We start from the raw sequence: 25,418 nt of genomic DNA on the forward strand, positions 1-25,418 counted from the left end.
CCACACTGAGAGGAATGGATAATTATGGCTGTGCGTAGCCCAGCAGAGCTGACTATACCCAGTCCTTCTGTTGTACGTTCCACCATGTAAGTAATGCACATCAACTTAGTGCCAGAGACAGGAGGAAGAAACCATCTGGAGGGTTTAGTAACGGTCAGGTGTACTGCTGTTTCAGGCTGGATTGGAAGAAATGGAGGCAAACAACAATTCGGCTAAGCTTTTAGAAAGCTTAAACATAAAAACATGAATACATGCAAAACATGGATTAAAAAATATATATTAAGCAATCTATGATGCTAAATTAAGGCAGAAAGATTAGGTGACTACTGTACGGATTATTCTAAAGGTTTTAGTGTGAAAATTATCATCGTTATCATGAAACAGATAAACACTGCGATTATCTCACTGACTACAGTAATGTTGGATACAAATACTTCAGCTTTGAAATACAGGAAGTCAAATCAAATCAAATTGTATTTGCGCCGAATACAACAGGTGTACAATACAACAGTGAAATGCTTACTTATACAAGCCCTTAACCAATAACGCACTTTTAAGTAAATACCTGCAAAAAAAGTTATAGATAAGGATAACAAATAATTAAAGAGCAGCAGTAAATAACAATAGCGGGGCTATATACAGGGGGTACCGGTACAGAGTCAATGTGCAGGGGCACCGGTGTCGATGCAATTGAGGTAATATGTACACGTAGGTAGAGTTATTAAAGTGACTATGCGTAGATAATAACAGAGAGTAGCAGCAGTGTAGAAGGGGTGGGGGGGTGGGGGGCAATGCAAATAGTCTGGGTAGTCATTTAGTTTTTTAAATTATTACTATTTTCTACATTGTAGAATAGTAGTGAAGATATCACAACTATAAAATAACACAATGCCTAGAGGTGCATGCTGTCATCAAAGCAAAGGGTGGCTACTTTGAAGAATCTCAAATATAAAGTATATTTTGATTTGTTCAACACTTTTTTTGTTTACTACATGATTCCATTTGTGTTTTTTCATACTTTTGATGTATTCATTATTATGCTACAATGTAAAAAAAATAGTAAAAATAAAGAAAATCCCTTGAATGAGTAGGCGTTCTAAAACTTTTGACCAGTAGTGTATGTGTATGTTTTGAAGACGGGGGGAGTAATTTACTCTGTTTACACCCTTTGTTAAGGCAAGTTTAAATAATTTCAGGAGTAAAAATGTGCTTAACAATTCACATAACACGATGAATGGACTCACCCTGTGTGCAATAATAGAGGTTAACATGATTTTTCAATGACTACCCCATCTTTGTACCCCACACATACAATTTTCTGTAAGTTCACTCAGTCTAGTAGTGAATTTCAAGCACAGATTCAACGACAAAGACCAGGGAGGTAATCCAATGCCTCACAAAGAAGGGCACTTATTGATAGATGGGTAAAAAAAGATCAGACATTGAATAGTCGTTTGAGCATGGTGAGGTTAAAAATGATACATGGCGCATCAATACACCCAGTCACTACAAAAATACAGGCGGCCTTTCTATCTCAGTTGACAGAGAGTAAGAAAACCACTCAGGGATTTCACCACGAGGCCAATGATGATTTTAAAATGAGGATGGATCAACAACATTCTAGTTACTCCACAATACTGACCTACAGTTGAAGTCAGAAGTTTACATACACCTTAGCCAAATACATTTAACTCAGTTTTTCACCATTTCTGACATTCAATCATAGTAAAACATTCCCTGTCTTAGGTCAGTTAGGATCACCACTTTATTTTAAGAATGTGAAATGTCAGAATAATAATAGAGAGAATGATTTATTTCAGCTTTTATTTCTTTCATCACATTCCCAGTGGGTCATACGTTTGCATACACTCAATTAGTATTTGGGAGCATTGTTTTTAAATTGTTTAACTTGGGTCAAACGTTTCAGGTAGCCTACCACAAGCTTCCCACAATAAGTTGGGTGAATTCTGGCCCATTCCTCCTGACAGAGCTGGTGTAACTGAGTCAGGTTTGTCGGCCTCCTTGCTCGCACACACTTTTTCAGTTCTGCCCACAAATTGTCTATGGGATTGAGGTCAGGGCTTTGTGATGGCCACTCCAATGCCTTGACTTTGTTGTCCTTAAGCCATTTTATCACAACTTTGGAGGTATGCTTGGGGTCAATGTTAATTTGGAAGACCCATTTGCGACCAAGCTTTAACTTCCTGACTGATGTCTTGAGATGTTGCTTCAATATATCCACGTAATTTTCCTCCCTCATGATGCAATCTATTTTGTGAAGTGAACCAGTCCCTCCTGCAGCAAAGCTCCCCCACAACATGATGCTGCCACCTCAGTGCTTTAGGTTGGGATGGTGTTCTTCGGCTTGCAAGCCTCCCCCTTTTCCTCCAAACATAATTATGGTCATTATGGCCAAATAGTTCTATTTTTGTTTCATCAGACCAGAGGACATTTCTCCAAAATGTATGATATTTGTCCCCATGTGCAGTTTCAAACCGTAGTCTGGCTTTATTATGGCGGTTTTGGAGCAGTGGCTTCTTCCTTGCTGAGCGGCTGTTCAGGTTATGTTGATATAGGACTCGTTTTACTGTGGATATAGATGCTTTTGTACCTGTTTCCTCCAGCATCTTCACAAAGTAATTTGCTGTTGTTCTGGGATTGATTTGCACTTTTCGCACCAAAGTACTTTAATCTCTAGGAGACAGAACGCATCTCCTTCCTGAGCGGTATGATGACTGAGTGGTCCCATGGTGCAAGGAGGCACTGAGTTTGAAAGTAGGCCTTGAAAAACATCCACAGGTACACCTACAATTGACTCAAATGATGTCATTTAGCCTATCAAAAGCTTCTAAAGCCATGACATAATTTTCTGGAATTTTCTAAGCTTTTTAAAGGCACAGTCAACTTAGTGTATGTAAATTTCTGACCCACTGGAATTGTGATACAGTGAATTATAAGTGAAATAATCTGTCTGTGAACAATTGTTGGAAAAAATAACTTTTGTCATGCAAAAAGTAGATGTCCTAACTGACTTGCCAAAACTATAGTTTGTTAACAAGACATTTGTGGAGTGGTTAAAAACTAGTTTTAATGACTCCAACCTAAGTGTCTGTAAACTTCCGACTTCAACTGTACATTCATCGTATACGCTGCTACTGCTTTGTGTTATTTATCCTGCTTTTCCATTTACTTTTACTACATGTACATATCTTACATGTACATATCTACCTCATCTACCACCGGTACCCCTGCACATGGTACTGACTACATCCTGGTACTGACTACATCCATATAGCTGATTTTAAAAACAGTTATTATTTTCTTACCTTTGATTTTGAACACTGCGTTGTTGGGGAATAGCTTTCAAGTAAGCATTTCACTGTACTGTACACCTATTGTATCCTGTGCACTTGAAAAATAAACAGGTTTTATTTGGTCAGCACTGGCCCTCGGTACATCTCACTCCTCAGGGTTAACTTGGCTTTCGTCTGGTTTCATTGAATCTTACAAAGCTTAAAAGACCAATGTCTGGCGATAGGTACATTGTTTTGTAGTGTAGTAAAATCCATAAAAACGTACCTGTAGAGGTCTTACAGTATACTTTCTTTATGGAGCATTTATGCTCAGATTTGAAGAAAAGTATCATAATGAAGTAAAACTTTTATGTCCATTAAACAGACTAGCATGTATACTGCAAGACCATAGAACCCATGTGCTGGTGTACCAGTAAATTCATTTCTTTGAAACATGTTCATTCTATCTCTTTCAATCACATTGAACCTACACAGTCAAACAATGGTGAAAAGGAGTCCACCATTCTATCTTTCTCTGTCTCTTTCTCTTGCTCTCTCTATCTCATTTCTTTCTTTATCTCTGAGTCAGAATGAGATCTGCAGGTGCAGAATGATGATGTCTTGTTTATTTGCTTGGAGAAAACTTCAGAGCTTGCTGATGATATTTTGGGAAGGATGTGATTGAGTGATTTTACTGCCAGAGATGTTCGATCGTGTTCAAGTCCGGGCTCTGGCTGGGCCACTCAAAGACATTCAGAGACTTGTCCCGAAGCCATTCATGCATTGTCTTGTCTGTGTGCTTAGGGATGTTGACCTGCTGGAACGTGAACCTTCGCGCCAGTCTGAGGCCCTGAGCGCTCTGGAGCAGGTTTTCATCAAGGTTCTCTCGGTACTTTGCTCTGTTCATCTTTCCCTCAAACCTTACTAGTCTCCTAGTCGCTGCTGCTGAAAGACATCCCCACGGCATGCTTAACCGTAGGGATGGTGCCAGGTTTCTTCCAGATGTGACCTTTGGCATTCAGGCCAGAGTTTACTCTTGGTTTTATCAGAGAATCTTGTTTCTCATGGTCCGAGAGTCCTTTAGGTTGCTTTTGGCAAACTCTAAGCTGGCGGTCATGTGCCTTTTACTGAGGAGTGGCTTCCATCTGGCCACTCTACCATAAAGCCCTGATTGGTGGAGTGCTGCAGAGATGTTTGTCCTTCTGGAAGGTTCTCCAATCTTGATAGAGGAACTCTGTAGCTTTGTCAGAGTGACCATCAGGTTCTTGGTCACCTCTCTGAACAAGGGCCTTCTCCCCCGATTGTTCAGTTTGGCCAGCTCTAGGAAGGGTCTTAGGTGGTTCCAAACTTCTTCTATTTAAGAATGATGTAGGCCACTGTGTTCTTGGGGATCTTCCAATGTGATTTGTCAACGTAATGTGACGTGGAATCTACGTGGGTCTCCTCCCGTGTATTTAGTAGAGATTTAACCTCACTATTTTGTTTGGGTTACATCCCTGCATGTTTTGTATATGTGTTTGTTTTGGGCTTCGTCCCCGGGCCTTCCATGGCACGGGGATGAATGGATTTGTCATTTTTTGTTCACAATGTACATTAAATACTGTCAATGTAGAAGCACAACTAACATTTGTAAAATAAAATATGAAAAATAAAACTATCTTGATTAGATAAGTATTCAACTTATTAGAATCACCTTTGGCAGCGACTACAGATTTCTGGATTGTGCAACATTTGCCCATATATTTTTTTTAATTCTTAGAGCTTTGTAAAATTTGTTGTTGATCATTGCTGGACAACTATTTTCAGGTCTTGCCATATTTTCCAGTGGATTTAAGTCAAAACGCTAACTTGGTCATTCACAGTGTAGATTTGGATGTGTTTTAGGTTATTGTCCTGCTGAAAGGTGAATTCATCTCCCAGTATGGTGGAAAGCAGACTGAACCAGGTCTTCCTCTGGGATTTTGCACGTGCTTCGCTCCATTCTGTTAAGTTTTCATCCTGAAAGACTCCTCAGTCTGTAAAAATTACAAGCATACCCATAACATGATGCAGACACTACTATGCTTGAAAATATGGAGTCAGTCATGTGTTGTATTGGATTTTCCTAAACATAACACTTTGTGTTCTGAACAAAAAGTAAATTGCTTTACAACATTTTTTTGCAGTATTACTTTTAGTGCCTTGTTGCAAACAGGATGCATGTTTTGGAATATTTTGTCTACAAGCTTCCTTCTCACTCTGTCAATTAGGTTAGTATTGTGGTGTAACTAAGATGTTGTTCCATTTTCAGTTCGTTCACAGTCATTCTACCCGGGAACTGTTCTCAAGTCACAGTGGGCCTCATGGTGAAATCCCGAAACACTTTCCTTAGTCTCCAGCAACTGAGTTAGGAAGGACACCTGTACCTCTGTAGTGACTGGGTGTATTGATACACCTTCCAAAGTGGAATTAATAACTTCACCATGCTCAAAAGGATATCACGTTTCAGGAGTAGACACAGAAAGTGTTAACGTAACAAGTTTATTACTAGAACAGGGACAGCCAAAACGACAGGTGAAGGGCAGGCAGGGGTCAGTAATCCAGATCAGAGTCCATAAGGTACAGAATGGCAGACAGGCTCAGGCTCAGGGTCAGGGCAGGCAGAATGGTCAAAACTAGAAAAAGACAGGAGCAAGGGGAAAAACGCTGGCTTGACAAACAAAAGGAACTGGCAACAGAAAAACAGAACACAGGTATAAATACACTGTGGAAAAGGGGGAAGATGGGTGACACCTGGAGGGGGGGTGGAGACAAGCACAAAGACAGGTGAAAAAGATCAGGGTGTGACAGATATTGAATGTCTGCTTTATCTTCTTTTTTTAACCAATCTACCGATATATAAAGCCCTTTTCACAGGAAGGATAGGAGAGTGCAAGCAAGCTAGTGACTCAGCTCCCGTAATTGGGTCAGAGGCAAATAATCCCAGTGGAGAGAGAGAAGCCGGCCAGGCAGAGACAGCCAGGGTGGTTCGTCACGCCAGTGCCTTTTTTTTGTTGCCATTTTATTAGGATCCCCATTAGCTGTTGCAAAAGCAGCAGCTACTCTTCCTGGTGTCCACATGAAACATGGCATAATACAGAACAGTATTAGCCAATAACAGCTCAAGGACAGAACTACATAAATAAAATAATTAAAATAATTTTTCTTATAAAAATAAGTGATGCAGTCAGTCTCTCCTCAACTCTTAGCCAAGAGATACTGGCATGCTTAGTATTTATATCAGTCCTCTGATTACAATGAAGAGAAAGACGTGCCGCTCTGTTCTGGGTCAGCCGCAGCTTAACTTTCCTTGCATCACCCGACCACACTACTGGACAATAATCAAGATAAGACAAAACTAGAGCCCAAAGGACCTTTTGGAATTTGGTGTCAAAAAAGCAGGGCATCTCAGGACCTCTCCCCGTCTTTACAAACATGGAATCTATATGTTTGGACCATGACAGTTTACAATGTAAGGTAACGCCAAGTAATTTAGTCTCAACTTGTTCAACAGCCACACCATTCATTACCAGATTTAGCTGAGGTCTAGAACTTAGGGAATGATTTGTTCAGGACAAGTGTATTACTGACCACCCATTCCAAAACAGACTGCAACTCTTTGTTAAGTGTTTCAGTGACATCATTAGCTGTGGTTGCTGATGCGTATATGGTTGAATCATCAGCATACATGGACACACATGCTTTGTGTAATGCCAGTGGCATGTCATAGGAAAAAATAGAAAAGAGTAGAGGGCCTAGAGAGTGCCCACATTTGACATTAGCGAAGCTTCCATTAAAGAAATTCCTTTGAGTTATATTAGATAGATAGCTCTGGATCCATTATATGGCAGAGGTTTAAAAGCCATAACACATACATTTTTCAACAATAGTTTATAGTCAGTAATATCAAAGGCTGCACTGAAATCTAACAGTACAGCTCCCACAATCGTCTTATCAATTTATTTCAACCAATCATGAGTAATTTGTGTCAGTGCAGTACATGTTGAGTGCCCTTCTCTATAAGCATGCTGGAAGTCTTGTTAATTTGTTTACAGAGAAATAGCATTGTATTTGGTCAAACACAATTCTTTCCAACAGTTTACTAAGAGCTGGCAGCAAGTTTATAGGTCTGCTGTTAGAACCAGTAAAGCCTCTTTACCACTCTTACTTTGGCAAATATTTTCCTCTAGGCTCAGATTTAAGATTTGACAGATAGGAGTGGCTATAGAGTCAACTGCCATCCACAGTAGTTTTCCATCTAAGTTGTCAATGCCATAAGGTTTGTCATTATTGTCATCATTTTTCCACCTCTCCCACATTAACTTTGCAAAATTCAAACTTGCAATGCATTTCCTTCATTATTATTTTTTATGCATGGAAAGATGTTCGTTGTTGGCATTTCTTCCTAAATTTGCCCACTTTGCCAATTAAGTAATCATTTAAATAAATGGCAACATCAATGGTTTTGTGATGACTAATTCGATAAAATATAGAGTTGAATTGGTCTTTTTGCCCATAATTTAATTTAAAGTACTCAAGTTTTTTTCCCCACGATTCTTTCAATCACTGATCTTGGCTTTTTAATATAGTTTCTTCTTTTTTGTTGAGATCATTTCTCAACTTGCAGTAAGTCAGTCAGTCAGCCAGTCAGATGTGCAGACAGATTCATTAGCCACTCCTTTTGCTCCATATCTTCAACCATACAGTTTTTCAATTCCTCATCAATCCATGGAGCCTTAACAGTTCTAACAGTAAGTTTCTTACATTTGAACAGGTGCATGTTTATCAATAATTGGAAGAAACAATTTCATAAATTCATCAAGTCCAGCGTCTGGAAACCTTATTAATCTCATCAGACCAATAAATATGTTTAACATCATCCACATAAGAGTCACAGCTAAATATTTTGTATGATCTCTTATACACTATTCACAGGAAGAAAAAAAGTAACAAAAGGAGGCTAGCTGGGGTAATATGGTCTTTTTTATTATTTTAGTGAAGATTCTAGCAGCCGTATTTAGCACTAGATGATGTTTATTTAGTGCATTATCCGGGTAGCTGGAGAGTACATCACTGCAGTAGTCCAAAGTAACACCTAGGTCCTTCACAGTTTTATTTGAGATGACTGTACAACTATCGAGATTCATTGTCAGATCTGACAGCAGATCTATTTGTTTCTTGGGACCTAGAACTAGCTTCTTTGTTTTGTCTGAGTTTAAAAGTAAGAAATGAGCAGCCATTGCGAGGTATTGGTCTTTGTGGTTGAATTTATTTTTAAAATTCACTACTTGACTGTGGGACATTACAGATAAATGTATACAGTATGTGGGGTACAGAGATGAGGTAGACACTCCAAAAACATCACACTACTATTGCAAACATTAATCCATCCATTTATTATGTGACGTCTTAAGCAAACTTTTACTTAAAATAAATTAAAAAACATAATTCCACTTTCACATTATGGGGTATTGTGTGTAGGCCAGTGACAAAATAAATCTACATTTAATACATTTTAAATTCAGGCTGTAACATATCAAAATGTGTAAAAAGTCAAGGGGGTGTGAACACTTTCTGAAGGCACTGTAGCATGCATAGGTCATCACCGGTCTGTGGAGATCTTCACAATTGCTGTTATAGTCTTTGCAGAATCTCAAAAAGCATTGTTCACTTGCACCATGTAGTTTTAGGGCTCCTGAGTGGCACAGCGGTCTAAGGCACTGCATCTCAGTGATAGATGCATCACTACAGGCCCTGGTTTGATTCCAGGCTGTGCCACAACCGGTTGTGATTGGGAGTCCCATAGGGCGAAACAACATTTTAGTGACACTGCTTTTTCAAGCATGCCCCTTGCTGACTTTTATACCACATTACCTCTAACTGATGAACAACCATTTGAATATTGGCTCAGACTGAACAGGGCTATGGAGGTTGCTGAAGTTGTCTAAGAGACAGGAAAAAAGTGTTGAAGACCCATCTCGTGGGCGCACAGTTAGCCCAGCATCGTCCGGGATAGAGTTTGGTCGGGGTAGGACAATATTGTAAATAAGAATTTGTTATTAACTGGCTTGCTTAGTTAAATAAATAAAAATAACTAACTTTTGGCTGTGTTTTTGAGAGGGTGAATATAGGTTGTAATCTCATTGATTAATGATGTGGTGTGCCCAGTGTGTTAAAGCAATTTTGATTGCTGTTTATCTCCTCACCATACCCTTAAGACACATCAAAACATTGTTTGTTCTTAACTGACTTGCCTAGTTAAATAAAGGTTAAATAAATAAATAAAAAATAAACCCACTCAACCTTTTACTCGAAGGTTGTTGGTAGAGTGTGTGATTGTTTTTGTAGACCTGGACAGAACCTTTTTGTTTGACCTGAGCTCTTCCCAAACATGGCATCACTGTGTGACCCCTCTCACAGTCTCTTTCCCCACTGGGTTGAAGTGTGCTTTCATAACTCTAAAGTGCTTTTTGCTTGATTGTCCTTGCACTCTGTGTAGAGAGCCACTCGACAAGGTTCAGCTGCTGTAGCACAACTCCTCCTCCTTTCTCTCTCTATAATAGGCATAATATCAGTGGGCACAGTGTAGTGTTTACATCCCATCCTCAAGACCTCATCTGGCAACATTTATGTCCTGGTTCCTCTGTATAATTACCTATGGGAAGAGCATGATGGTGCAGAGGTTGATTTCAAACGGCCAGGCTCTCTCTCTCAACGCCAAGCAGCTTTTAATGCCAAAGATGCTATTTACTCACAGATCAATAAGGCCTGTCAAACATCATGTTCCAGGGGTCCTTCAGATGTCAGTGAGTGTGTGTGCGCGTGTGTGTATGTGCACGTGTTCATGTGTGTGTTCCTGTCTGCGTGTGTTCTTGTCTGTATGTGTTTCTGTCTGTGAGTGTTCCTGTGTGCATGGGTGTGATGTCTGTATGTGTGTGTGTGTGCCTCCGCAGTACTCGGCTGCAATCCGTCTAACACCAGCAACAATCAAATCTGCACAAAAGAACACTCCCTTTCGGACTCACTGAACAGTTAAACAATTGTAACAGTGCCAAGGAACATTTAACGCTGTCTTCACTAAACAGCAACTAGAACGTTTTTTCATGCCTTTTCCTTTCTATTCTCTTCCACTGGAGTGTTAGCTCCTCGGAGTGCTGCTGTTTCAGGCTGCCAAAGCCATCATCTACATCATTCCCTGCTCCAACGGAACACAATCAGTACATTTCTATGGAAAATGAAAAGACATAATGGGAGCAATATGTTTTTTTTCTCTCTGCTGGCTGTGGGGAGAGAGTGAAACATGAAGGCACAGGCCTGGAATGACAGATGCTAATTCCATTAGCGACTCCTGAGGAGCACTTTGGGGAGTCCTCCGCTGGATTGAAAGAAGGTCATGAGGTGTAGGTGAAACACATGTCCAGTTGGCCCTCCCACGCATGCTGCCTGCCTCACCTGGGACCACTTTAGAGATACCAGTTTTTTTATAGTCAAAAGACTACAGTAGCCACAAGGCTCTTGACAATCAAAGAAACCATTACTGCAGTTGTTTAACATAGGAGTCAACCTATTTCCCTAGTGTCAAATTGATTAAACATTTATATTATGTAATAAAGTTTATTTTAATTTCTACTTCAAATGGAGCACACTGTTAATAGCATGTATTAAATCACATGAAATAATGTCTCAATAGAGCTGGGCAATATGGACAAAATTCCATATTGTTATAAATTGACACATTTTGGGGGGATAAAGATAAATCAGTGATAAATGATGCTTAATACTTTTGGGGGAGGTGCTAGAGGTGGGCAATATGGACAAAATAAATGTCAATATTTTGCTCAGTAACAACAAAGACAACAACAACAAAAATGTTTTATCGACAGTTACTTTTATATAAGTGGGAGGGCTATAGACAATTTTATTCCAGTGCCAAGTAAGACAACTGAGATGGAAGACTATGAATGAACAAGTAAGATATTTCATGTAACACACCCAGGAAATGCATGATTGATATATGTGCAACTTGTCAAAATAGGATCCAGAATTTGCTCTTCCGAGAATTTGCCGACTCTTTTGTGCATATTGGCCAGTTGGCTATACTATTCACCACCTGATGAAGTGGGAACTCAAAACACTTGATTCATCTGTCAATAAATGTCAGCTTATGTCCTGCAAAAACTTTCCAGCACTAGGCCTAAGCTACTTGATGTACTTGATGAAACAAATGGCCCACTCTGCTCGGCTCCTTTACAGGAGCTCATCAAAACCATACTAACTACAGCCTACTGTACGCCTCGATCACACCTACAGCGTCATTGCATTTTGGTACACAAAAAGTACATTCATTGCCTTAGGAAAGCTGCATTTGCCTTGCAGCATTGTGTTGCAAAGGAAGTTGCAGTGTGTTCTGTGTGGTGCAGATGTTGGATTTATAAACTGTATGCGTAGATGACTTGACAGAAATGTTAGCGGAAGATGAATGTCGAACTTTTGTTGCACACAGATCCAGATGACGCTGCATGCCATTTCACGCAATGACGCTGTAGGTGTGAATGAGGAGCTACTCCGGTTGTAAAGTGGTGCCATGACCTCATTATTAAGAGGTGAGAAAGACATTATATATGCCTACTCGAAGAAAGCTGTGACTCCTCTCTCTGTACCTAGAACAACAGTACTACTTTGAAAACTGTATTTTCCCATAATTGCATTTTGAGTAACGGTCATATGCTTGTGCTTCTCAGAATATATCTTTCCCAACTCCATCCACACAGTCCGGAGAGTGCACACAGTCCTGAGTGGGAGTGAGAGTCTGCAGCCTGACAGGCAGATACTTTCAAAGCAGGAATCAACATAATGCATAGGCTATTACTGTTGAGTCAGGCTATTACAGTGTTGACCAAATAATGGTTTTAGAACAATCTATAGGAACTGTGTGTAGCAACATCACAGAAAATTACAGACATAAGCAAAATGCTTCGGTAAGAGGAAGGCAGTATTGGTGTCCTTCATTTTCAGCTTATTTATACCAGTTAAATGACTCACCCACATAAGTTTACCTGGATGCACATGTATTAGCTTAGAAGTTTTTTTAATTGTTTGGGCTAGTGGCTTCTAGCACCAGAGCACATGGTACCTGGTAAAAGCCTGCAATACAGACCTCCCATGTAATAATGAATATAACTCTGTGTTCATTGAGCAGCTTTGCTGCATGCGCTAGGCAGTGGAGACCAACTTCAGGACTGCACAATTTGCGGCAGATGCAGGCGGTGACTCTACTTCCGTCTACGTCTTCATTTTCCCCTGACCGCTGGGACACTTTTTGGGGCTATGAACCCAGCGTGAACCGGCAGAGTTTGCCCGTTGGTTGTTTGCGTCACGTCACCTTAGCTGAGGAACGGACCTAAACACTGTGAAGCAGGATGTGACGTCCCTCTGGTGTTACCTCTCCATGTCAAAGTTTTCAATATAAAATATCTAGAATCATCTTCACCTTAGCCATTCATGACTTAACCATTGTTAACACAACACTGACCTTAGTATTTGGCAGCAACGCCATATGTGTCATGTTTTGTCATATATTGTCTTGTCATTATGCTTTCCCTTCTGTTCGTTTCCCTCTGCTGGTCTTATTAGGTTCTTTCCCTCTTTCTATCCCTCTCTCTCCCCCTCCCTCTCTCACTCTCCCGCTCTCTCTTCTCTCTATCGTTCCATTCCTGCTCCCAGCTGTTCCTATTCCCCTAATCAATCATTTAGTCTTCCCACACCTGTTCCCGATCCTTTTCCCTGATTAGAGTCCCTATTTCTCTCCTTGTTTTCCGTTCCTGCCCTGTCGGATCCTATCTATTGTTCACCGTGCTGTGTTTGTGTATCGCCCTGTCGTGTCGTGTTTCCCTCAGATGCTGCGTGGTGAGCAGGTGTCTGAGTCTGCTAGGTTCAAGTGCCTTCCCGAGGCAACCTGCTGTTCAAGATCGAGTCTCCAGTCGGTTCTCGTCATTACGAGTGGAAGTTGTGTTTTTTGATTGTATTTTACTTTACTGGATTAAAGACTCTGTTTTCGCCAAGTCGCTTTTGGGTCCTCATTCACCCGCATAACAGAAGGATCCGACCAAGAATGGACCCAGCGACTATGGATTCTCTCTACTCTACTCTCGAGTTCCAGGGAGCGATGCTCGGCAGACACGAGCAGGAATTGTCTGCTGCTCGGCATGCCGTTGAGACCCTGGCCGCTCAGGTCTCCGACCTCTCAAGACAGTATCAGAGTCTTCGTCTCGTGTCACCAGCTACTTCCGGTTCTTCCGAGCCTCCGGAACCTAGGGTTAATAACCCACCTTGTTATTCTGGGCAGCCCACTGAGTGCCGCTCCTTTCTCACCCAGTGTGATATCGTGTTCTCTCTCCAACCCAACACATACTCAAGAGAGAGCTCGGATTGCCTACGTCATATCACTCCTTACTGGTCGGGCTCGGCAGTGGGGCACAGCTATCTGGGAGGCAAGCGCTGAGTGTACTAACAATTATCTGAACTTTAAAGAGGAGATGATAAGGGTTTTTGATCGCTCAGTTTTTGGGAAAGAAGCTTCCTGGTCCCTGTCTTCCCTATGTCAAGGTAATCGATCCATAACGGATTACTCAATAGAGTTTCGCACTCTTGCTGCCTCCAGTAACTGGAACGAGCAGGCGTTGCTCGCTCGTTTTCTGGAGGGACTCCACGCTAAGGTTAAGGATGAGATTCTCTCTCGGGAGGTTCCATCCAGCGTGGATTCTTTGATTGAACTCGCTATTCGCATTGAACGACGGGTAGATCTTCGTCACCGAGCTCATAGAAGAGAGCTCGCGTTAACTGTGTCTCCCCTCTCTCCGACACTACCGTCTTTCCCCACTGACTCAGGTGTTGAGCCCATGCAGCTGGGGGGTATTCGCATCTCGACTAAGGAGAGGGAACGGAGAATCACCAACCGCCTCTGTCTCTATTGCGGTTCCGCTGGTCATTTTGTCATGTCATGTCCAGTTAAAGGCCAGAGCTCATCAGTAAGCGGAGGGCGACTGATAAGCGCTACTAGACGGTCCTCTCCGTCAAGTACATGTACTACCTTACCGGTCCATCTACGCTGGACCGGATCGGCAGCTTCCTGCAGTGCATTAATAGACTCTGGGGCAGAGGGCTGTTTTATGGACGAAGCCTGGGCGCGGGAACATGACATTCCTCTCAGACAGTTAGGGAGCCCACGGTCATGTTTGCCTTGGATGGTAGTCCTCTCCCCAGTATATTATGTGAAACACTACCTTTAACCCTCACTGTATCTGGTAACCATAGTGAGACCATTTCTTTTTTGATTTTTTGTTCACCTTTTACACCTGTTGTTTTGGGTCATCCCTGGCTAGTGTGTCATAATCCTTCTTTTGATTGGTCTAGTGGTTCTGTCCTTTCCTGGAGCGTTTCTTGTCATGTGAAGTGTTTAATGTCTGCTATTTCTCCTGTTTGTTCTGTCCCCTCTTCTCAGGAGGAACCTGGTGATTTGACAGGAGTGCCGGAGGAATATCATGGTCTGCGCACGGTCTTCAGTCGGTCCAGAACCAACTCCCTTCCTCCTCACCGGTCGTATGATTGTTGTTCTGATCTCTTTAAGAAGCGTTTTGCATCCGCTCCTATCCTTGTTGCACCTGACGTCACTAAACAGTTTATTGTTGAGGTTGACGCGTCGGGGGTGGGCGTGGGAGCCATTCTGTCCCAGCGCTCCGATACTGACGATGGGGTCCATCCTTGTGCGTATTTTTCTGCCTCTACTCCTGGTCTTGCTGTGTCACAGTCTGTCCCCAGCCAGCGCATCTCTCCTGCCTCTACTCCTGGCCTTGCTGTGTCACAGTCTGTCCTCAGCCACCGCCTCTCTCCTGGTCCTGGTCTTAGCCTTGCGGTGTCTCAGTCTGTCCCAAGTCGTCACTCTCCTGGCCTGTTTGGTCCTGATAGCTCAAACTCTTACAGTTCTCTACCCGTGTCTCATTTTTTTTTAGAGTAGTACCCTAGTTTCCCTTTTTTTTTTTTTTTTCCGTTACGGTCCTGAGGAGAGGAGTTGGGTTCTTTCTCGGGACGTGCTGGACCGTTTGATCTATGATTTCCTCCGTTGCCGCCAGTGTTCCTCCTCGAGAGCGCCAGGAGGCGCTCGGTGAGTGGGGGGGTACTGTCATGTTTTGTCATATATTGTCTTGTCATTATGCTTTCCCTTCTGTTCGTTTCTCTCTGCTGGTCTTATTAGGTTCTTTCCCTCTTTCTATCCCTCTCTCTCCCCCTCCCTCTCTCACTCTCCCGCTCTCTCTTCTCTCTATCGTTCCGTTCCTGCTCCCAGCTGTTCCTATTCCCCTAATCAATCATTTAGTCTTCCCACACCTGTTCCCGATCCTTTTCCCTGATTAGAGTCCCTATTTCTCTCCTTGTTTTCCGTTCCTGCCCTGTCGGATCCTATCTATTGTTCACCGTGCTGTGTTTGTGTATCGCCCTGTCGTGTCGTGTTTCCCTCAGATGCTGCGTGGTGAGCAGGTGTCTGAGTCTGCTAGGTTCAAGTGCCTTCCCGAGGCAACCTGCTGTTCAAGATCGAGTCTCCAGTCGGTTCTCGTCATTACGAGTGGAAGTTGTGTTTTTTGATTGTATTTTACTTTACTGGATTAAAGACTCTGTTTTCGCCAAGTCGCTTTTGGGTCCTCATTCACCCGCATAACAATATGACTGGTGATACTGCTCTGGGTAGGTCTTGTTAGTATGCACTGATTTAGGAGCAGTGGGCCCTCCCCCAAATCCAAACGTTCACCAATGTGACAAAATTTCTACCAAGCTGACATTAGATCAGTGTCTTGGGGGAAATTAATCCTACTCTGGTTACTGGAGTGAAGAGGAAGCGCAGTATCATTTATGTCTAATAACACTGCTATCCTGGCAGGCCACTATGATTATTCACCCTGCCCCGTCTCTATGTAATTCCTCTCTCTCACAGTCTTCCATCCATTGAAACACCAGGTGGACCCAGAAATAGTTCCAAAGCACACTAGTACTAAAATCTCCATAAATAGCCTTTTACAAATCCACACGTCCAAACAAAAGTGAGCAATAGTTTGATTATAGCAGCAGAAATATGTTTGTATTTTTTATGACAATGCTGGGAAGACCTGCCTGAGAGGTAACATATGATTTATTTTAATTTGCCTACAGTGGGTGTCAAAGCTGTGCAGTCTGAAAGTTGTTGCAAATGAAACACAGCTCAAATGGGCGATGAGACGCTAGGAGAATAGCGCCGACTTAAAAAATGTACCAGACATGTATTCAATACTTTCTATTCTGGACACAATACATAATTGATTTGCTGATAATGCCCAAGAAACATCTTTTCAGCACTGTGTTGTGTTATCTCTATTTGTGTGTTATTATGTTGTGGAACCGGTGGCGTAGTTCCTCTAAAGGTACACTTGTTCTCAAACAGGGATAATGTAAACTCTGTTATTACCATTTACCGAGTGTTTCTGCATATACTGCAAATTTAAAAGCAATGTGGTAAAATTTCACTTTTTCCTGGGCACCACAAAATTGGCATAGAAGTTAGAAAGACTGACAGTGCAGGAATCCTCTTACATGCATTGCATAGGCTGCCGTAAGTGACAGACTCAATGATTGTCAGTGATTCCAGCACTTTCTCAGTTATTTCAATGCCTCAACTTTCAGTGATGTAAAAATGCATGTATCCTCTGAAAGAGCAGTAGAGTTAAAAGAGAACAGGGAAAATATCTCACCATTTAAGAAGTGTCAAGCTGTAAAGAAGTGATTCTAACTATATCTAAGTCTCATAGACTCAGTTGCTATGCAGGACTTTTCCCAGCAAGTACTTTGCATCAAGTGAGTGTGCTGTCATGTTTAATAAAAACACTAACTTACCCTGACACATATTCCTATGAATACCCAATTTTGAGTACTTACTTTGTTACTTCTTGTAGAGGTAGAGTTAAAGTGACTATGCATAGATTATAAACAGAGAGAAGCAGCAGCATAAAAGAGGGGTCTGGGTAGCCATTTGATTAGCTGTTCAGGTGTCTTATGGCTTGGGGGCTAGAACCGGCCTTTTGGACCGAGACTTGGCGCTATGGTGCAGAGAGAACAGTCTATGACTAGGGTGGCTGGAGTCTTTGACAATTTTTAGGGCCTTTCTCTGACATAACTTGGTATAGAGGTCCTGGATGGCAGGAAGCTTGGCCCCAGTGATGTACTGGGCCGTAAGCACTACCCTCTGTAGTGCCCTGTGGTCGGAGGCCGAGCAGTTGCCATACCAGGTGGTGATGCAACCTGATGTGAGTAAAGGTCTTACTCACATCGGCTACGGAGAGTGTGATCACACAGTCATCCGGAACAGCTGGTGTTCTCATGCATTTTTCAGTGGTCCCTTTCTCAATGGTGATCTGAGGACCCATGACAAATCTTTTCAGTCTCCCGAGCGACAATAAAGGCTTTGTCGTGCCCTCTTCACGACTGTCTTAGTGTTTTTGGACCATGACAATTTGTTGGTGATGTGGACACCAAGGAATTTGAAGCTCTCAACTGTTCCACTACAGCCCGTTGATGAGAATGGGGGTGTGCTCGGCCCTCCTTTTCCAGTAGTCCACAATCATCTCCTTTGTCTTGGTCACTTTTAGGGAGAGGTTGTTGTCCTGGCACCACACGGCCAGGTCTCTGACCTCCTCCTTATAGTCTGTCACATAGTTGTTGGTGATCAGGCCTACCACCGTTGTGTCATTGGCAAAATTAATAATGGTGTTGGAATCGTGCCGACAGGATGCTCCACTCATGACTGAACAGGGAATACAGGAGGGTACTGAGCACACACCACTGAGGGGCCCCCGTGTAGAGGATCAGCGTAGCGGATGTGTTGTTCCCTACCCTCACCACCTGGGGGCGGACCGTCAGGAAGTCCAGGATTCAGTTGCAGAGGGAGGTGTTTAGTCCCAGAGTCCTTAGCTTAGTGATGAGCTTTGAGGGCACTATGGTGTTAAACACTGAGCTGTAGTCAATGAATAGCATTCTCACATAGGTGTTCCTTTTGTCCAGGTAGAAAAAGGCAGTGTTGAGTGCAATAGAGATTGCATCATCTGAAGATCTGTTGGGGCAGTATGCAAATTGGAGTGGGTCTAGGGTTTCTGGGATAATGGTGATGATGTGAGCCATGGCCGGCCTTTCAAAGCACTTCATGGCTACGGACGTGAGTGCTACGGGTCGGTAGTCATTTAGGCAGGTTAATTTTGACCTGTTTAAAGGTCTTACTCACATCGGCTACGGAGAGTGTGATCACACAGTCATCCGGAACAGCTGGTGTTCTCATGCATTTTTCAGTGTTACTTGTCTCGAAGAGAGCATAGAAGTAATTTATCAAATCAATTCAAATTTTATTGGTCACATACACATGATTAGCATATGTTAATGCAATTGTAGCGAATTGCTTTTGCTTCTAGTTCCGACAGTGCAGTAATATCTAGCAAGTAATCTAACAATTCACCAAAACATTTAAAACATTTTACATTTAAGTCATTTAGCAGACGCTCTTATCCAGAGCGACTTACAAATTGGTGCATTCACCTTATGACATCCAGTGGAACAGTCACTTTACAATAGTGCATCTAAATCTTAAAGGAGGGGGGGGGTGAGAAGGATTACTTATCCTATCCTAGGTATTCCTTACAACTACCTAATACACACAAATCTAAATGGATGGAATAAGAACATGTAGATATAAAAATATGGATGAGCGGTGGCCGAGCAACATAGGCAAGGTGCAATAGATGGTATAAGGTACAGTATGTACATATGAGATGAGTAATGTAAGATATGTTAACATTATTAAAGTGGCATTATAAAGTGACTAGTGATCCATTTATTAAAGTGGCCAGTGATATGTAAGCAGCAGCCTCTCTGAGTTAGTGATGTTTAGCAGTCTGATGGCCTTGAGATAGAAGCTGTTTTTCAGTCTCTCGGTCCCAGCTTTGATGCACCTGTACTGAACTCACCTTCTGGATGGTAGTGGGGTGAACAGAAAGTGGCCCGGGTGGTTGTTGTCCTTGATGATCTTTTTGGCCTTTCTAAGACATCGGATGCTGTAGGTGTCTTAGAGGGCAGGTAGTTTGTAGACTGCACCACCCTACAGAGAGCCCTGCAGTTGAGGGCGGTGCAGTTGCCGTACCAGGCAATGATACAGCCGACAGGATGCTCCTGTACAAGTTTGTCAAGGTTTTAGGTGACAAGCAAAATTTCTTCAGCCTCCTAAGGTTGAAGAGGCGCTGTTGCACCTTCTTCACCACACTGTTTGTGTGGGTGGACCATTTCATTTTGTCTGTGATGTGTACCCGAGGAACTTCCACCTTCTCCACTACTGTCCCTTCGCTGTGGGTGGGAGGGTGCTCTGCTGTTTCCTGAAGTCCACGATCATCTTCTTTCTTTAGCTCATCTGGTAGGTTTGTGTCATTGGGAAACTCACGGCTGTGCTTCCCTTTGTAGTCTGTAATAGTTTGCAATGAGCAAACAAGCGTCGGAGCTGGTGTAGTACGATTCAATCTTAGTCCTGTATTGACGCTTGCCTGTTTGATGGTTCGTCGGAGGGTATAGTGGGATTTCTTATAAGCTTCCGGGCTAGAGTCCTTGAAAGTGGCAGCTCTACCCTTTAGCTCAGTGTGGACGTTGCCTGTAATCCATGGCTTCTGATTGGGGTATGTTACGTACGGTCACTGTGGGGACGATGTCATCGATGCACTTATTGATGAAGTCAGTGTACTCCTCAATACCATCGGAAGAATCCCGGAACATATTCCAGTCTGTGCTAGCAAACCAGTCTTGTAGTTTAGCATCTGCTTCATTTGACCACTTTCTTATTGACTGAGTCACTGGTGCTTCCTACTTTAGTTTTTGCTTGTATTAGGAAGAACAGATTTGAGTTTCCCTGCATTAAAGTCCCTGGCCACTAGGAGAGCCGCCTCTGCATGAGCCTTTTCCAGTTTGCTTCTGGCAGTATACAGCTCATTGAGTGCGGTCTTAGTGCACTCGGTCTTATTTCACTTAGTTAATCTTTTGACATGTTCTGTTCATGTAATACAGTATCTCTATGATCAGACAATTATCTATGCGTTCAATATTGTTATTAAGTGACCCATAATACCATATTTGATGACTTGTGAAATCTTACTCATAATGGTGTTACAAATAATCAGGGAATTAAGGGCCTATATTTCAGAAATAGAGCAGGTGTTTGGAAAGGAGAGAGAGCAGTGAATATTGTTGGTGGAAGAATTGTCGTATATTTATTCATGATGACATCTGTGTCACAAACCATATTTTCTAATGCTGCTTGTGTTTGGACCAGCTCTAAATCCTGTCGATGGAATATCACTCTAATTGGTAGTTTTGAAACCCATATCAAAATAAAAAATGAGCCCTGGAAGGATTCACTGTCAATTCTAGCCTGGATATTCATATAGCAGGTTGGGGAATTGTCTCAGAGGTGAGATTCACACAACAACACAACCAAGCCAAGAGTAAGCCAAAGCTTTAACCTTCCTGAAATTCACAAATGCTCTTGTTTTGATGTTCTCTCTCAAACGTGTTCTTTCACTGTCCCCATGGGATAACCCTTTTTGGTTCCAGGTAGAACCCTTTTTGGTTCCATGTAACCCAAATGGGTACTACCTGGAACCAAAAAGGGTTATTCAAAGGGTTCTTCTATAGGGACAGCCGAAGAACCCTTTTAGGTTCTAGATGGGACCTTTTTTTTCAAAGATTGTATTCCTCTTCACAGCTTCTTCTTGGAATCTTTAAACATTTCTTTAAAACAGCAATAATAACTCCCCAGATGTACTGTATTAAAACTGTAGGCTACATTTCCACATGCAAGTCAAGTAGCTCAGCAATGTGTCTCGTGCTGCTGGCTTATTAGGGATTCCCCTTTGTCGATAAAAAAATCATGAACCCAAGCAGCTGAAGCTCCACTCCACCACGAAACAACAACACCATGCGTTCCCTGATGTCTCTGGGCTGTCTTCATTGACCACTTATTAAGATGCTGGATGGGCCGTGCCTGTTAAACAATGATTACTATTATTCATCAGCTCTGACCACGCTGTGGCTGGGAGGGGGAGTAAAAGAAAGTGCTGTGTAGGAGAACCTTTGTGGTTATTTCATCCCTGGCTGGATGGACTGGCAGGCCACAGCATATTAAGTGGAGGAGGGGAATGTTTTTTTCCTTCTATTTTTACAGTCCTGCTTTTCTTTCAGAGACCCCCCCATACCCCCTCCAAAAGACACATGCACACACATACATACAAACACACCCGTACACGCACCCACCCACCCACCCATGCACCCACACACACACACACAAAACAAACAAACAAACAAACAAACCACACACAAAACAAACAAACAAACAAACACACATCGTCAGACAGCCCTGCCTGTAACTTCCCACATGTGTCTGGGCTTCTAAGTCTGGCTGGTGACCAGAAGGCTGTAACCCAGCACTAGAAGACAGTGTGGTGCAGAATCTCCAGTCCCCACCAGTAGCACAGCAGAGCGGAGTAGAGTAGCCTCCAACTTAACCTAACATAGCAGGCGTAAAAAGAGCCTCCAATGAGATGGCTGGGATAACAGAGTGCGTGTAGTGTCCAGGAAATACCTCACGAATTGGGCAGGGACTTGGCCGGGGAGTGTGTTATTGGAAAAGCTGACAAGGGGGCTGCCTGGAGTCTGTCAGAGGAGGCCTCATGCAACTTTTTAAGAGGAGCTCAATCTCCTTTTATCTGCCTGACACTCCCTGACTTAGTGAGAGCTCGCTGAGAGCCCTGAGAGAGAAAGAGAGAGAGATATAGGAGAAGGAGAGCAAGACAGAGGGAGAGGTAAGTTTAGTTTTCGCTCAGTTCCTGTCCTTTGTTTTAGGGGGACATTTAAGTTTCCTACTCATAACTGTTGACTGGTGGGAGGGGGAGTATGCATGGAGAAAGAAGCCTGTTTTTTTTACTTAAAACACTATTGCCTCATTGTTCTGAAGAAACTAAAGACATTTTGCCTTTGTCTTTTGAAAATTGTATTTTTAGTTTAGTCTCAGCTCTGTTTTTTTGCTTTAGGTTTTTCCCGACGTTCACAAAAGTATATTTTAGAACCGTTGTTTACGGAGACCTCTGGACTGAGGCTGGAAATTAATGTATTGCCAGGAGAAGTTACGAAGGTGGAAAGCCACAACTATTTAATAAAAATGAATTGCAAAAAAAGATTTCCAAGGGTGTTGATCTGTAACCCTCGGGGCAGCTAGCGAGTGAACGCTGGGGCTGACCGGCTCACTTCCCCATATCAGTCCTGTCGGCATCACATTTGGTTTCAATTACTTTGCCCCTCTGGGATACGTGTTGCTATAAATAAGTAACAACGCACTTACTGTGGAAAGAGTTCAGACAGCAGGAGCCTTACTGTTCTGGGGGCCTACTGAGAGGGGCTGCATGCTTTATATTGACTAGTTTCAGCAGGGTAGGAGGGGGTTGTGGCTACTGGTATGTCTATGTATAGTCTATGTGTATTGGCAGGGTTAGGAGGGGTGGTCTTTGGCAAAACTCTTCCCAAAATAGTGTTGTGAACAACAGCTGCTGTGTGTCCATGGGGACAGTACTAAACCCTGATATAGCAGTAAGGATCCAAGCAGGTGTTAAGGATCCAAGCAGGTGTTAAGTGTTTATTCGCGTTGTTGATATTTCCTGTGACCTCGTGAGTCATAAGCAGAGGGGCCAGTGATATGTAGATATTTTCTCAGAGAGAGAAAAACACAGTAAACTGAGATGACAGAGATGGGAACATTACTGTTCATTCTGTATAAAGCCACTGAATAAAAGCACCCACATATTCCTACTGGACACACTCTCACAATATATCATCTCTCTTTCTCTTTGAACATCCATACACATGTGAACACCTATTGTTGGCTCTCACATGTACAGTACTGTCATGTATTGTATGTACATTCACACATGCACAGTATTTCCTTAATGTGCAGTCTCAGCTGTGCATTGCAAACTCTATTGTGCATTTTACTGTGCATTCCTGCATTTCTGTGAGCAAACAAGCCAAATAGAAGGTGTCCATTCCTCTGCATCAGATGTGAAAGGAAGGCCTATGAGATTCAACAGCTCCTTTCCAGTCTGCCCCAGAGACGGAGTTTACTGAAAATGTCTGAGTTTTTCTCACAAGGATCTATGCCAAGGCTCAGTATATAACACAGACACACTTCAAAAGGAGAGCTCGTTCTCATCTGCTTAAAATCTAGCTCGACTGTGCAGTGATGTTTTCTCTGCTCACTGGAAACCAGAGTGCGAGAGAGAGAGATGAGAAAAGAGAGAGGGAAAAGAGAGAGAGATAGAGGGAGAGGAGAGAGATTGAGTGGGAGAGGAGAGAGAGATGCAGAGTAATGCTGAGTGATAATGTGCGGATTAGGCTTTTGAATAGGAGCCACTTGATCAGTGGTGTATTTTTTTTTAGGTTAGGGAGCAAAAATGTAAAAAAGAATTGTACCAACAGATGAAGCCAATTGAATAGTCTAGCATTATAGCTTATTATCACGGCTCAGGCTGAGACCCAGATGCAGACACAGGAGGCAGCTAGTACGAGTCTCAGAGTTTATTACAGTACAATGGGCAGGCAATCGGTAGGTCAAGGCAGGAAAAGAGTCGTAATCCAAATCAGAGTCAGGCTGCTGCAGGATCAGGGACAGGCAGAAAGGTCATAACTGGAAGTCTAGGAAAAACAAACTAAAGCACAGGACCACACGGTAACACACTGGTAGGACTAGATGTGACAAGACGAACTGGCAACAGGCAAGCAGAAAACGCAGGTCCAAATACAAGAGGTAATGGGAGACACCTGGTGGGGGTTGGAGACAATCACAAGACAGGTGAAACAGATCAGGGTGTGACATCTGGCGTCCTACCCTGGGACATACCTGGTTGACTGGGGTGTAGATGGCGGAAGTTCACAACGAGGGCTCGGTCCGGGATATTAATGGTGGGGACCCAACTCCGGGCCATAACCCTCCCAGTCAACCAGGTACTGGAATACACTGCCTGGAATCAGGACATAAAGGGCTGTGAGATAGGGGTTTAATTCTAGATACATGGAAAGTGGGATGTATATGGTGCGTGCGAGACAACAGAAGGCCAGCTGCAGAGGTACCTGGAGATGGTCTTGAGAAGAATGGTCCCGGCTCTCTTCCAGGTATTGCGACAGGAAATGACGAACATCTGGGCAGAACGGCTGATATCCCAAGGAACACTCAAAAGGCTGAGACCAGTACCAGAACATGGAAAGGTTTTCCAGGCATATTCCACCCACACGAGTTGCTGGCTCCAGGTGGTGCGATTGGTGGAGACGAGGCAACAAAGTGTCGTCTCCAGGTCCTGATTGGCTCGCTCCGACTGGCTGCTAGACTGGGGATGAAAACTAGAGGACAGGCTGGCCGATGACCCAATGAGGGTGCAGAACGCCTTCCAGAACCGGAATGAAAACTGAGGACTGCGATCGGACAATGTCGACCGGAAGTCCATGGATCCGGAAGATGTCTCCTTAGCTGAGGGCAACTTAAGAAGGTGCATAAAATGGGTGGCTTTGAAAAACCTATCCACCGCCCTAAGGATGGTGGTGTTGCCATCTGAAGCAGGGAGACCTGTGACAAAGTCCAAGGATATATGGAACCATGGGTGGTGAGGAACAGGGAATGGTCCACACCAATAATAGATGTTGTGCCCCTTCTAACCAGTGCCTCCACTCTACTCCAACGATGTCTTAACTGCAAGTAATTCTTGATTTACCAGGTCATAGTTCCTGTTTCGGGGTTAAGATGATGGGAAAGGAATGCAGCTTCTGGTCCTGGGCAGAATGCTGGGACAGGACAGCCCCCCCCCACCACGAACTGACGGAACGGGTCCGCATGGATTAAGATGGGAGCTGTAGAGAGAATCTCTGCTTGAGGTCTGAGAACGCCTGGTCAGCTGCTGGAGACCATATGAAAGGAACATTGGGAGAGGTGAGGGCAGAGAGGGGGGAAGCAAGGGTACTGTA

At 43.1% G+C, this 25,418-nt stretch overlaps 1 protein-coding gene across 2 annotated transcripts in view; it reads left to right on the plus strand.

Annotated features, from left to right (window-relative positions):
* The window catches only part of sgcd (sarcoglycan, delta (dystrophin-associated glycoprotein)), a 286,304-nt gene that overhangs the window by 147,119 nt on the left and 113,767 nt on the right, over nucleotides 1-25,418 (plus strand). Inside the window, exon 1 of one of the 2 annotated variants that reach the window (XM_046323666.1) lies at nucleotides 22,027-22,216. The exons of the other annotated variant lie outside the window; for it this stretch is intronic. The gene's annotated coding sequence lies outside the window, so the exon portion shown is untranslated. Of the gene's footprint in view, nucleotides 1-22,026; nucleotides 22,217-25,418 lie in introns of those variants that run through there. 2 annotated transcript variants of the gene reach the window in all.

Source organism: Oncorhynchus gorbuscha, linkage group LG02 (genome assembly GCF_021184085.1).
Source record: "Oncorhynchus gorbuscha isolate QuinsamMale2020 ecotype Even-year linkage group LG02, OgorEven_v1.0, whole genome shotgun sequence".
Lineage (NCBI taxonomy): Eukaryota > Metazoa > Chordata > Actinopteri > Salmoniformes > Salmonidae > Oncorhynchus > Oncorhynchus gorbuscha.